This window comes from Diplotaxodon limnothrissa, linkage group LG7 (genome assembly GCF_057381915.1).
Source record: "Diplotaxodon limnothrissa isolate DT_005_m linkage group LG7, D_limnothrissa_male_GT1.1, whole genome shotgun sequence".
NCBI lineage: Eukaryota > Metazoa > Chordata > Actinopteri > Cichliformes > Cichlidae > Diplotaxodon > Diplotaxodon limnothrissa.
The window spans coordinates 26,920,509-26,933,938 of record NC_140602.1 but is presented as its reverse complement, the minus strand read 5'-3'; positions in this window follow the sequence as shown (position 1 = coordinate 26,933,938).

Below are 13,430 nucleotides of genomic sequence, written 5' to 3'. Positions count from 1 at the left end.
CACAGGCTGTCGAGCTCTCAAGGGATGCCATGTGTCCGACTCAATACTGGGAGCAAGATATAGGGGTTAAAGGTCAATTCTCACAGGGAACAGCAGGAAGTGGTGTTTGTGTTCACATACTGTAACTCAGCTTTTCTAATAATTGCTTAAAACTTTGTGTACATCAGTCAAATTATGTTTCGACCAGCTGGGGTTTTGCAGGTCACACCTTTCTAAGCGTCTGAGACAAACAGCAATCAACAGCTTGTCTTACTAGAGAATTGGGTAACCTTTATATTACAATACAAAAGTTATAAACACTTACCCAGAAACCAAAATGTAGTTAAGACATACTTCATGCATTACAACAGTAAGTATCATTCAAAGAACAGTGCAGATTCCTATGAACAGACCGTATTCATATATTTTATGAAATTATGAACCTTACAGAGGATAAAATTAAATCATCAAATATTCAAACCAGAGGACTGTAGAATTCACAAGGTCTTGCTGGTTAATCAGTATTTTCTGAATACCTTTAAATCAAAACCATACTATCCGGTTGTTCAGTGATGACGCGACGAATCCTACTTCCGGGTCTAAAGTAGTCTGCGTTTAATATGGCTTTTGTGTTGTTAACATGTTTAATGTTTTGTATTTTCTTCTATTTAATCTCAAAAAGCTCCTAAAACAGTCAGTGATCACTGTTGACCTCCCTCAGCTTTTATTACCGCTGATCATTTATTTAAGCTCAGTTTTTAAAACCTTAGGATGTAACTACAGCACAGCCCATGCAGCAGTATATGAATGACTAACCTTGTATTGTGGATGGATTATCTCAGTTGTTCTCCTGGCTGAAGTTTGGTCCTTTTACAGCATCCTGCCATGCGATTACATTTGTTCCTGACCACCGAGAACACTCACGTTAACTTTTATCGAGTGGAAAAAAAGTTAGCTTGTTTATATTATGCTAACATAGCTGTGCTAGCCCAACTTCAGTAACCCTACAAACGTCACTGCTTTTTAGTTTTCTGTCTTCATTTATTCTGGAAGTGATAACAGAGCTGTACGTTTTAATTTGTTTCCAAAACCCCACAGTCAGGACATGCTATATTGTATTTAGATAGAAGCTAGCGAGCTAACTCCCTGCTAACTTCTAACTCCGTTAAATGTCATAAATTCCGTTTTCATGGATGCCTGGATGTTAAACTCAATTGTTACACCTGGTAGAGCAGAACGCTGATCATTTTATTAAAGATGAAAGACTTTAGACAGTTTTTCAACTCTCAGTAATGCCATAGTGATCGTTTGATATATGGACCTGCAGCAGAGTTTAGACCCAGACATGGCTAGTGACGTCAGACTGAACAACTGGATACTACAGTGGTCTCCAACCTTTTTTGCACCACGGACCGGTTTATGCCCGACATTATTTTCATGGACCGGCCTTTAATGTGTTGCGGATAAATACAACAAAATAAAACTAGTACCGGTACCGAAAAAAAGAAGATTTATACATAACACACGTGAAAAGACCCAGGAAAACCGAGTTAACGATCAAAACGATAACAAAATAACGCTGAAAACCGATAAAAACCCTGAAAACCATACATTTCACACCTGAGCCTCAACTCTCGCGGCCCGGTACCAAACGACTCACGGACTGGTACCGGTCCGAGGCCCGGGGGTTGGGGACCGCTGCTATACTACATCTGTAATGTTAACTACCTCTAACTATTAGTGGTTTCCAGATTCATCAGTGCCTGAGCAGCAAAAAGCTCCAAGCTAACAACAACAAGGTGTCTGTGATTCAGGTTGTAACAGCAGTTGTAAAGCACTTTCCTAATCTTCCTGCACAGTCAAAGAGCTTTGGAGCACATTTAACCCTACAGTGCTTTATTATACACCAAATAAGCACTTTATCTACCTCACAAAGAATAGTCCACTGTTTGTAAACCTTCATGACCTACTTTGTGGGTGGAGTCCAAGTGGTGGCATAAAGTGACTGCTGTTGGTAGAACGGTCATTCATTGGAGCTAACATTCCACATTGGGGTATGAATCGTCTCTTTTGTATACCCTGTGGAAAAACTCAGCGTCTATATGAAGGGAAAAACTTAGACCATATAAATCTTTCGACCTTAACAAGTTTGTACCATGCAGTCATGTCAAGGTCACTTCATGTGGAGATTTGTCAGATCATTTTTCTGTACTCTGGACAGACGTGTTGCCAAGTCAAGTCAACGACATAAAACACAGCTATACAGATGTGGATTGTAAACAAGTGAAATACTACATACTGATGGGGAACTGCACTTGCATGGCTGGATTAGTGCTCATAAATCTGCTGCTTCTACTTCCTTCTACCTGAATGTGTGTTAAAACATGTAGAATGTTAAAATGTAATGTAAAACCTTCTACATAATCTAAGTACTGATTACATCACTTACAGGTTACATCAGAGGCCTGAATAATTCATCCTGGAACTGCAGTGTTAGTACAGTATGTCCTCTATGAATTGCATATATGAATATTACCTGGATCAATATACCAAAATGCTGATTCTGTTCATCTGGAAAGTTTTAGTGGAAACCCACAAATCTTCTTACCTGGATGTCAGTGCTTGCATCAAGACCTAGATCAGAAGTTTATATTGTTAAATACAGTCTTTTATGTAGGCTAATCATTGCAGGGTATGTTCATGCTGCAGCCATGCAGCCACAATGCCTCATAGAGGACGGGAAGAACAGACACAGGAAGCACATCGATGACCTTCATGAGATAAGACATGTCCAGCAGCACTGAGTCAGATCAATTTCAGGAAGCCAAAGATGACAGCCAGCCAGCTCAGACATTCTTAAGAGAACTAGCAGGCCTAATGTGAAAGGCATGGACATCTACCAAGTTCAGTTCAGTCATATTTAAAATGAATTAAAATGTGTAGCCAAAACTCTATAAAACCTTTTTTCTTGACACGGAGCGAATAAGTACGTAAACATATGTTGCTTTAATACATAGGAAGCTAAGAAGCCTTGAACCTAATGCAGCTGTTTTTACTAGAAGGCACCTCACTGACACAGATTCTGAATCAGACACTGAAAAAGATCTATGAGATCCACTTTCATCTGTTTATGACATGCAGTTATGGCGCCTCCCACCACCCATTATAGAGAAGTCATGAGATGCAGGAAGAAACTTAAAAATAAGCTTACTTCAGACTAAGTTTACTGCAGTGTGAAACCCTGGAGCTTATTAGCAGGGAGCCATCAAAACGCAGAAAAAGTTACAGTTACAAACACTGTCCTCACCATTTTTTCAATAACCGGAAAAAATTACAGATTTGTTTTGTGAGAGGGCAGAACAGGAGCAGCTAGAAAACGTCATTGAAATAAGTGTCTGACTTTGTCATCAGTCCGATGTCGGAGATGAATACTTGCTGCTGAGAGCTGGGCCCAACGCTGAACATTTCCTCAATCATCCCCAGCTTCCTAGATGAATACGCTTTGTACTGTTCACACATTGTTTCCACAGGAAGTGTTCAGATGGAGAGGAAACCATCTAAATGACTTTAAACACAGTGCAAAATCTAAGAGGCAATATAGCTCCAGGTGGAAGTTAAAAATACTTGCAGCTGCCAGTACCACCCCTCAGCCTCCTAGTAGACACATCTAAGCTATCAATTTCAAAATTCCACGTCATCTTGTTTTCAAGTTATCACATTCACAAGATTTCCAGAAAACTTGCTCTGACCTTGAGGTCGAGGTTACTGAGATCGGAAGTTGTCCAAGTTTATTTGTAGATACAACTATGGTATCGATTTGAAGTTCCTACGTTACTTCATTCTTGAGTTACTGTTTACAATGGGACTTCTGCTCCTGAACCTCTGCGCACAGCGTCTGCAAATCGGGGCTTTCATCTTTACGCAGGACTGTAAGCTGTCGTCTGTGAGGCGTGAGCGGTGTTTGTTTTTAACATAGTTCACGGTGGAGAGTAGTTGCTGACATAATGTGGATTCAACCATTACTATCCATAATAGTAATGGTTGAAAGTCTCGATAAATGCATGGCGATTCGGCGGGTACCCTGGCTTCCGCGAGTGTGACGCTTATTTTGAGCGATGAAAAAATAATAGAATATAATTTTATTTTTTATTTCAATATCACAATAATCTTCCAATTTAGAACTACAAGTTAAAAAATAACTAACATAAATAAAATACACTTCAGCTAAATACTTCTAATTTATTTTCCCAAACCACGCGGAGCCGCAGTATAAGGACTAAAGAGCTGCATGCGGCTCTGGAGCCGCAAGTTGCCAACCCCTGGTATAAACCAACACGGACACACAGAGGAACATGCTAACTCCACCCCGGCAAGGTAGATGGTGTTCTTCTGGTTCCATTCCTGCCCAAGACATGTGTATGTTCCACCACTAATATAGAAAAATGCTGCGTAAGTGGAAAGCATTATAGTAGGTCTCTTACACTAAATTTAAAAACTACAACAGGGAAGTAATGAAGCAATGACTGTGGTGACTGTGAGCGTGAATGTCTCAGTCATGTGTGCAGAACATTTTTATGCTACATATTAGTCGCCATCATTAAAAATGTTGCTACAGCATTATAGGCAAACAGTACTCATGACTTCAGGAAAGAATCACAAGAATGTGAACTAAATTCTGAGTTTGATGAGGCGCCTGTGTAAAATGTCTTGGAGTTGAGTTACATGAGCCCTCTTTGACCGCTCCCTTTTTAAAAATAGTTTTAATTCTGTACCCGAAGACAACCTTGCCCTACTAAATCATTCCCTACGAGCTCGGTGTCTTCACAATTTCCTTTTTAAACTTGCTAACTTCTTAAAAATGTCTTCAGGATAAAATGAGCCTGGATATTTTACCACAGCTCCCATTTTTAAGCAAAGTGTAATATTTTTTTTTATCTGTTTGAGTTAAAGTATCCTTCCTGTGGCAGTGCCATGTGCTAAAATAGACAGGGTTAGCTTAGCGTGTTTTGATGGCAGAAACCAGACCTCCCGGAGAAATGCTGTTCACACTCAACAAATCCACATACGAGGTGTGATCAAAAAGTTCTGGGAAAGGGCCCCTAAAAATGAAAATCATGCACCACTGGACTTTTTTTTTAGGTTGTTGCTGCTATTTTTAAATCTTTCAGTGGAAATCTCATTCTGTCGCTTTGAATTTGTCAATCCTTCATCTTGTTTTTTATTTTGACTCCGATTAGCAAATGAGTGGCAGCTGTGCCAACAAGTCCCACCTGGCACTGCTCCCTGAACTACCCAGCTCCACCTCTCCCCCCTGCAGCTAACCTATAATCACACCCCACCACCACAGTTTGTCACATCGTGCACAACTTCGAGCGTTCATTTCTTTCATGTAACCGATGATCCAAGTGTTTTTGCTCACACAGCAAGATCTAGCTGTTAGATGTAGTTGGCTTGTAAGATGGTGTATTGGAAACATGATAATAATAATAATAATAACTAGAAAGTGCATTTTCTGAAGAAACTGCAGTGTGAATGCTTGAATCTGAATGTATGCACTGAAATGAATTAATTACTGAATTTAAGTTAAAAATCTTGAATGAGATAAAAAAAACCTGAATTTAACCTGAAAACAAAAGTGCTGAACTGCTAAAAGCTGAAGGTTACACAGAAGAAGAAGTTGGAAAAAAGCTGAAAATGTTTTAATTGTAAATTAGAAAAACCTAAGAAATGAGAAAAGAACATTTAGAGTCAGAAAACATCTGAAAGAATATTAAAAGGTCATATTCTTTGAATCACTGAATGACTAAAATGTGATCCCTCCACTTGGATCCACACAGTTTAAAAAGTTTACATCTCTGAGCTTTGAAAGACAAGATGTTGGAAAGAGAACAACGATGGCGACGTTTTGAGGGAAAAATGATGGCTGTAACACTGTGGACACAGCAGCAGTTGAAAGAGAAGTGTTTCAGATGAATCTTGGCAGAGTGAGAGAGAGAGCTCGTTAAGCAGGCAGGTGTGAGCCTGGTTGCTATAGTGACCGCACCCAATGGCTCCATACACACGGACACAGACATGCACCTCACTTTTGCTGCTTAAAATGAACAGAAAAGTCAGGCCGAAACAAATCGTTCCCATATGAAAAGTACAAGTCGTATTGACGAAATTCTTTCACCGTGAGCGACAGCAATGTCTAGTCTACTGAATTCTCAGTTTTCATGCCTGTGGAGTTTATTATATGGACGTGGTGACAGTGGAAAGACACCATGCTCTTCTGATTTTCAAAAGAACCTTCTGAGCCATTTTAACATTAGAGTCTATGGAAGAGTTGGAGGGAGGAGGCTGTGCATTGGTGACATTTATGAAAGAACCATAACACCTAGGACAATAGTAAACACATTGGATGAAAGAGGACGGCGATGGCTACGTTTTGAGGGTAAAATGGTGGCTGTAGAGCAAACGCTGTGGACACAGCAGCAGTTTTAAAAAATATTTTAAGATTAATTTTTTTGCTCCTCTCACTCTAGCAGTTGAGCTGCCTCACTCTAGCCCCAACATTCCGTCCCATACACACCCATTATAAACTCTGAAACGGCTGAAAAAACATCATGAAACTTAAACTGGAACTGAAGAAAAAGTATAATAGATATTGAAAAGATAAATACAAGTTGAATAGTTGAATGTCTTGTCTTCGTTTTAAAGTTTGAATGGTGGCTCTATGTCAATGTATGTGGAAGTAGTAAGAGTTTAAAAATGAGTAAGTTGAATGAGAATTTGAAGGGTCTCCCCATTGAAATACATGGGAAATTTTTGTTGAATAAAGTTGAATAAAATTAAAAATATAAATGTTAAAAATATGAAAAATAGAAGCAGTCATGTCCAAAAGAATAGGAATCTAACGGTGTTTGAATGGTTTTTCTAAGTTGAACGGTTTTGAAGGAGTTAGATGCCAAAAAACGTACGGAATATATAATAATAACTAGAAAGTGCATTTTCTGAAGAAACTGCAGTGTGAATGCTTGAATCTGAATGTATGCACTGAAATGAATTAATTGCTGAATTTTGAGTTAAAAATATTGAATGAGATGAAAAATGAAAAAAAAAAAAAACGAATTTAACCTGAAAACAAAGGTGCTGAACTGCTAAAAGCTGGACGTTACACAGAAGAAGAAGTTGGAAAAAAACTGAAAATGTTTTAAATGTAAATTAGAAAACCCTAAGAAATGAGAAAAGAACATTTAGAGTCAGAAAACATCTGAATGAATATTAAAAGTTCATATTCTTTGAATCACTGAATGACTAAAATGTGATCCCTCCGCTTGGATCCACACCATTTAAAAATTTTAAATGTCTGAGCTTTTAAAGACACAGTGTTAGAAAGAGAAGAACGATGGCGACGTTTTGAGGGTAAAATGATGGCTGTAACACTGTGGACACAGCAGCAGTTGAAAGAGAAGTGTTTGAGATAAATCTTGGCAGAGAAAGAGAGAGAGAGCTCGTTAAGCAGGCAGGTGTGAGCCTGGTTGCTATAGTGACTGCACCCAATGGCTCCATACACACGTACACAGACATGCGCCTCACTTTTGCTGCTTAAAATGAACAGAAAAGTCAGGCCGAAACAAATCGCTCCCAAATGAAAAGTATAGGTCGTATTGACGAAATTCTTTCACCGTGAGCGGCAGCAATGTCTAGTCTACCTAATTCTCAGTTTTCATGCCTGTGGAGTTTATTATATGGACGTGGTGACAGTGTAAAAACACCATGCTCTTCTGATTTTCAAACCAACCTTCTGAGCCGTTTTAACATTAGAGTCTATGGAAGAGTTGGAGGGAGGAGGCTGTGCATTGGTGACATTTATGAAAGAACCATAACACCTAGTACAATAGTAAACACATTGGATGAAAGAGGACAGCCATGGCTACGTTTTGAGGGTAAAATCATACCTGTAGAGCAAACGCTGCGGACACAGCAGCAGTTTTAAAAAAGATTTTAAGATTAATTTTTTTGCTCCTCTCACTCTAGCAGTTGAGCTGCCTCACTCTAGCCCCAACATTCCGTCCCATACACACCCATTATAAATTTTGAAACGGGTGAAAAAACATCATGAAACTTAAACTGGAACTGAAGACAAAGCATAATAGATATTGAAAAGATAAATACAAGTTGAATAGTTGAATGTCTTGTCTTCGTTTTAAAGTTTGAATGGTGGCTCTATGTCAATGTATGTGGAAGTAGTAAGAGTTTAAAAATGAGTAAGTTGAATGAGAATTTGAAGGGTCTCCCCATTGAAATACATGGGAAATTTTTGTTGAATAAAGTTGAATAAAATTAAAAATATAAATGTTAAAAATGAGAAAAATAGAAGCAGTCATGTCCAAAATAATAGGAATCTAACGATGTTTGAATGGTTTTTCTAAGTTGAACGGTTTTGAAGGAGTTAGATGCCAAAAAACGTACGGAATATGGAATAATAATAAAGATTCGAAGAACAATACTGTGAATGCTTTTCAAGCATTCACACTAATAAAGATTCGAATAACAATACTGTGAATGCTTTTCAAGCATTCACACTAATAATAACTAGAAAGTGCATTTTCTGAAGAAACTGCAGTGTGAATGCTTGAATCTGAATGTATGCACTGAAATGAATTAATTGCTGAATTTTGAGTTAAAACTTTTTTAATGAGATAAAAAAAAAAACCAAATTTAACCTGAAAACAAAAGTGCTGAACTGCTAAAAGCTGAAGGTTACACAGAAGAAGAAGTTGGAAAAAAGCTGAAAATGTTTTAATTGTAAATTAGAAAAACCTAAGAAATGAGAAAAGAACATTTAGAGTCAGAAAACATCTGAAAGAATATTAAAAGGTCATATTCTTTGAATCACTGAATGACTAAAATGTGATCCCTCCACTTGGATCCACACAGTTTAAAAAGTTTACATCTCTGAGCTTTGAAAGACAAGATGTTGGAAAGAGAACAACGATGGCGACGTTTTGAGGGTAAAATGATGGCTGTAACACTGTGGAGACAGCAGCAGTTGAAAGAGAAGTGTTTAAGATGAATCTTGGCAGAGTGAGAGAGAGAGCTCGTTAAGCAGGCAGGTGTGAGCCTGGTTGCTATAGTGACTGCACCCAAGGGCTCCATACACACGTACACAGACATTCACCTCACTTTTGCTGCTTAAAATGAACAGAAAAGTCAGGCCGAAACAAATCGCTCCCAAATGAAAAGTAAAAGTCGTATTGACAAAATTCTTTCACCGTGAGTGACAGCAATGTCTAGTCTACTGAATTCTCAGTTTTCATGCCTGTGGAGTTTATTATATGGACGTGGTGACAGTGGAAAGACACCATGCTCTTCTGATTTTCAAACGAACCTTCTGAGCCATTTTAACATTAGAGTCTATGGAAGAGTTGGAGGGAGGAGGCTGTGCATTGGTGACATTTATGAAAGAACCATAACACCTAGTACAATAGTAAACACATTGGATGAAAGAGGACAGCCATGGCTACGTTTTGAGGGTAAAATCATACCTGTAGAGCAAACGCTGCGGACACAGCAGCAGTTTTAAAAAAGATTTTAAGATTATTTTTTTTGCTCCTCTCACTCTAGCAGTTGAGCTGCCTCACTCTAGCCCCAACATTCCGTCCCATACACACCCATTATAAACTCTGAAACGGGTGAAAAAACATCATGAAACTTAAACTGGAACTGAAGAAAAAGTATAATAGATATTGAAAAGATAAATACAAGTTGAATAGTTGAATGTCTTGTCTTCGTTTTAAAGTTTGAATGGTGGCTCTATGTCAATGTATGTGGAAGTAGATACAGTTTAAAGAGGAGGAATTTGAATGAGAATTTGAAGGGTCTCCCCATTGAAATACATTATAAATTTTTGTTGAATAAAGTTGAATAAAATTAAAAATATAAATGTTAAAAATGAGAAAAATAGAAGCAGTCATGTCCAAAAGAATAGGAATCTAACGGTGTTTGAATGGTTTTTCTAAGTTGAACGGTTTTGAAGGAGTTAGATGCCAAAAAACGTACGGAATATGGAATAATAGATAACTAGAAAGTGCATTTTCTGAAGAAACTGCAGTGTGAATGCTTGAATCTGAATGTATGCACTGAAATGAATTAATTGCTGAATTTTGAGTTAAAAATATTGAATGAGATTAAAAAAAAACAAAAAAAAAAAAACGAATTTAACCTGAAAACAAAGGTGTTGAACTGCTAAAAGCTGAAGGTTACACAGAAGGAGTTGGAAAAAAACTGAAAATGTTTTAAATGTAAATTAGAAAACCCTAAGAAATGAGAAAAGAACATTTAGAGTCAGAAAACATCTGAATGAATATTAAAAGGTCATATTCTTTGAATCACTGAATGACTCAAATGTGATCCCTCCACTTTGATCCACACAGTTTAAAAAGTTTAAATGTCTGAGCTTTGAAAGACAAGATGTTGGAAAGAGAACAACGATGGCGACGTTTTGAGGGTAAAATGATGGCTGTAACACTGTGGACACAGCAGCAGTTGAAAGAGAAGTGCTTAAGATGAATCTTGGTACAGTGGCAGGCAGAGCTCGTTAAGCAGGCAGGTGTGAGCCTGGTTGCTATAGTGACTGCACCCAATGGCTCCATACACACGACACAGACATGCGCCTCACTTTTGCTGCTTAAAATGAACAGAAAAGTCAGGCCGAAACAAATCGTTCCCAAATGAAAAGTAAAAGTCGTATTGACAAAATTCTTTCACCGTGAGCGACAGCAGCTTCTAGTCTACTGAATTCTCAGTTTTCATGCCTGTGGAGTTTATTATATGGACGTGGTGACAGTGGAAAGACACCATGCTCTTCTGATTTTCAAACCAACCTTCTGAGCCAATTTAACATTAGAGTCTATGGAAGAGTTGGAGGGAGGAGGCTGTGCATTGGTGACATTTACGAAAAAACCATAACACCTAGTACAATAGTAAACACATTGGATGAAAGAGGACAGCGATGGCTACGTTTTGAGGGTAAAATCATACCTGTAGAGCAAACGCTGCGGACACAGCAGCAGTTTTAAAAAAGATTTTAAGATTAATTTTTTTGCTCCTCTCACTCTAGCAGTTGAGCTGCCTCACTCTAGCCCCAACATTCCGTCCCATACACACCCATTATAAACTCTGAAACGGGTGAAAAAACATCATGAAACTTAAACTGGAACTGAAGAAAAAGTATAATAGATATTGAAAAGATAAATACAAGTTCAATAGTTGAATGTCTTGTCTTTGTTTTAAAGTTTGAATGGTGGCTCTATGTCAACGTATGTGGAAGTAGTAAGAGTTTAAAAATGAGTAAGTTGAATGAGGATTTGAAGGGTCTCCCCATTGAAATACATTATAAATTTTTGTTGAATAAAGTTGAATAAAATTAAAAATATAAATGTTAAAAATGAGAAAAATAGAAGCAGTCATGTCCAAAAGAATAGGAATCTAACGGTGTTTGAATGGTTTTTCTAAGTTGAACGGTTTTGAAGGAGTTAGATGCCAAAAAACGTACGGAATATGGAATAATAGATAATAAGAAAGATTAGAAGAACAATACTGTGAATGCTTTTCAAGCATTCACACTAATAAGAAAGATTAGAAGAACAATACTGTGAATGCTTTTCAAGCATTCACACTAATAATACATTTTATTTAAGAAAGCGCCTTTCAAAACACTAAAGATATTTGTAGGAGCCTACTTGCAGTTTAATTTGAAATGTATGCTTTAATTTTGATAGTGCAGGAAAAAAACAGGAAGTTGGGCGAGAGGACAGTGGAGCCACATGGTTTTTTGACCTTGCAATCTCTCTTCATCCATTTTGAATTGAGCTTTATACGTTTTCATAATTTGGAATTCTGTTGCTGTGTACGTGTTTGGACTTTTGAAGTAAATATTGAGAAACTATCAAGGACTGTTGGGGGTTTTTTGGATATAGAAAGAGGGACTAAGCTAAGGCTCCATTCGCAGGAAACCTACAATATTGTTACACTGATTTTTTAAAAGCATGTAGATAAGCGACATCATCATAAATGTGGAACTTTGTTTGTGAGGGGCAACATGTTTCTATGCAAAATATACATTTTGCTACCAAAACATTACCAAAATAATATTATTGACATTATTATGAATATTATTTAAACACAATGAGGTTTTTCGTGGATTTTTTTGCGTGCAATTTTGCATCCTTTTTTTTTTTTTCTTACAACGCATTGTGTTTTGCGTCCTGATTGGCTGTAGACCATTGTGAATCAATCTCGTGTCGTGTCTCCTGTACAGTACAGAATGTGTCCAGCTTGTCAAATTTATATAAGTTTTTGATTGCTAGCAGTGTGACTCTGAAGTGCTGTACTGTATGTTTGTAAGTTTGCTCTCCAACAAACACAACAATGTCGAAGCACTGTTTTTCTGTAATACTGGATTTATTTTTCTACCAAGGTTTGAACTTTGAAGGTGTTTAAACAACAGAGGGAAGTGTGGAAACGTGTATAAAGTGTGTAGTGTGGGGTTTGAAACTTTAATAATTGTAAAACAGTTGGCTGCTTTGCGGATTTCACCTATCGCAGGGGGGGTTTTTTTGGAACGTAACTCCGAATTAACGATAAATGAGGGACCACTGTACAGAACCCTGAGACATAGATCCACATAATAAAGTGAACAGTTATACATGACAAAATAAGAAAAGCATGTGCAAGAGTAGTTTACATGTTCTGTATTGGATTCCAGAATTGAATTTAAAATCCTTCTACTCACATAAATATTCTTAAATAATCAGGCCCCAGCTAATCTTGAAGAACTTATAGTACTGTATCACCCCATTAGAGCACTTCGCTCTCAGACTGTACCTACTTTGGGTTCCTAGAGTATTTAAAAGTAGAATGGGAGGCAGAGCCTTCAGCTTTCAGGCTCCTCTTCTGTAGAACCAGCTTCCAGTTTGGATTTGGGAGACAGACGCTATCTCTACTTCTAAGTTTAGGTTTAAAACTTTACTTTTTGATAAAGCATATAATCAGGGCTGGATCTGGTGAACCTGAATCCTCCCTTAGTTATGCTGCAATAGTGCTAGGCTGCTGGGGATTCCCATGATGCACTGAGTGTTTCTTCTTTACTCTCTGTGTTTATACACCACTCTGCATTTAATCATTAGTTATTATTTATCTCTGGCTCTCTTCCACCGCGTGTCTGGGTCAGTCATTTCCCCCTCACCCCCAACCATTCTCAGCAAATGGCAACCCCTCCTCGAGCCTGGTTCTGGTTTCTTCCTGTTAAAAAGGAGTTTTTCCTAGTGGTGCCGGTTTAGCTCAGTGGGTGAGCAGGTGACCATATGCTGCATGGAGTTTTTCCTTCCTGCTGTTGCCAAAGTGCTTGCTCATAAGGGGCCATTTGATATTTGGTGTATTTTTCTCCGTGTTATTAAAGGCTCTGT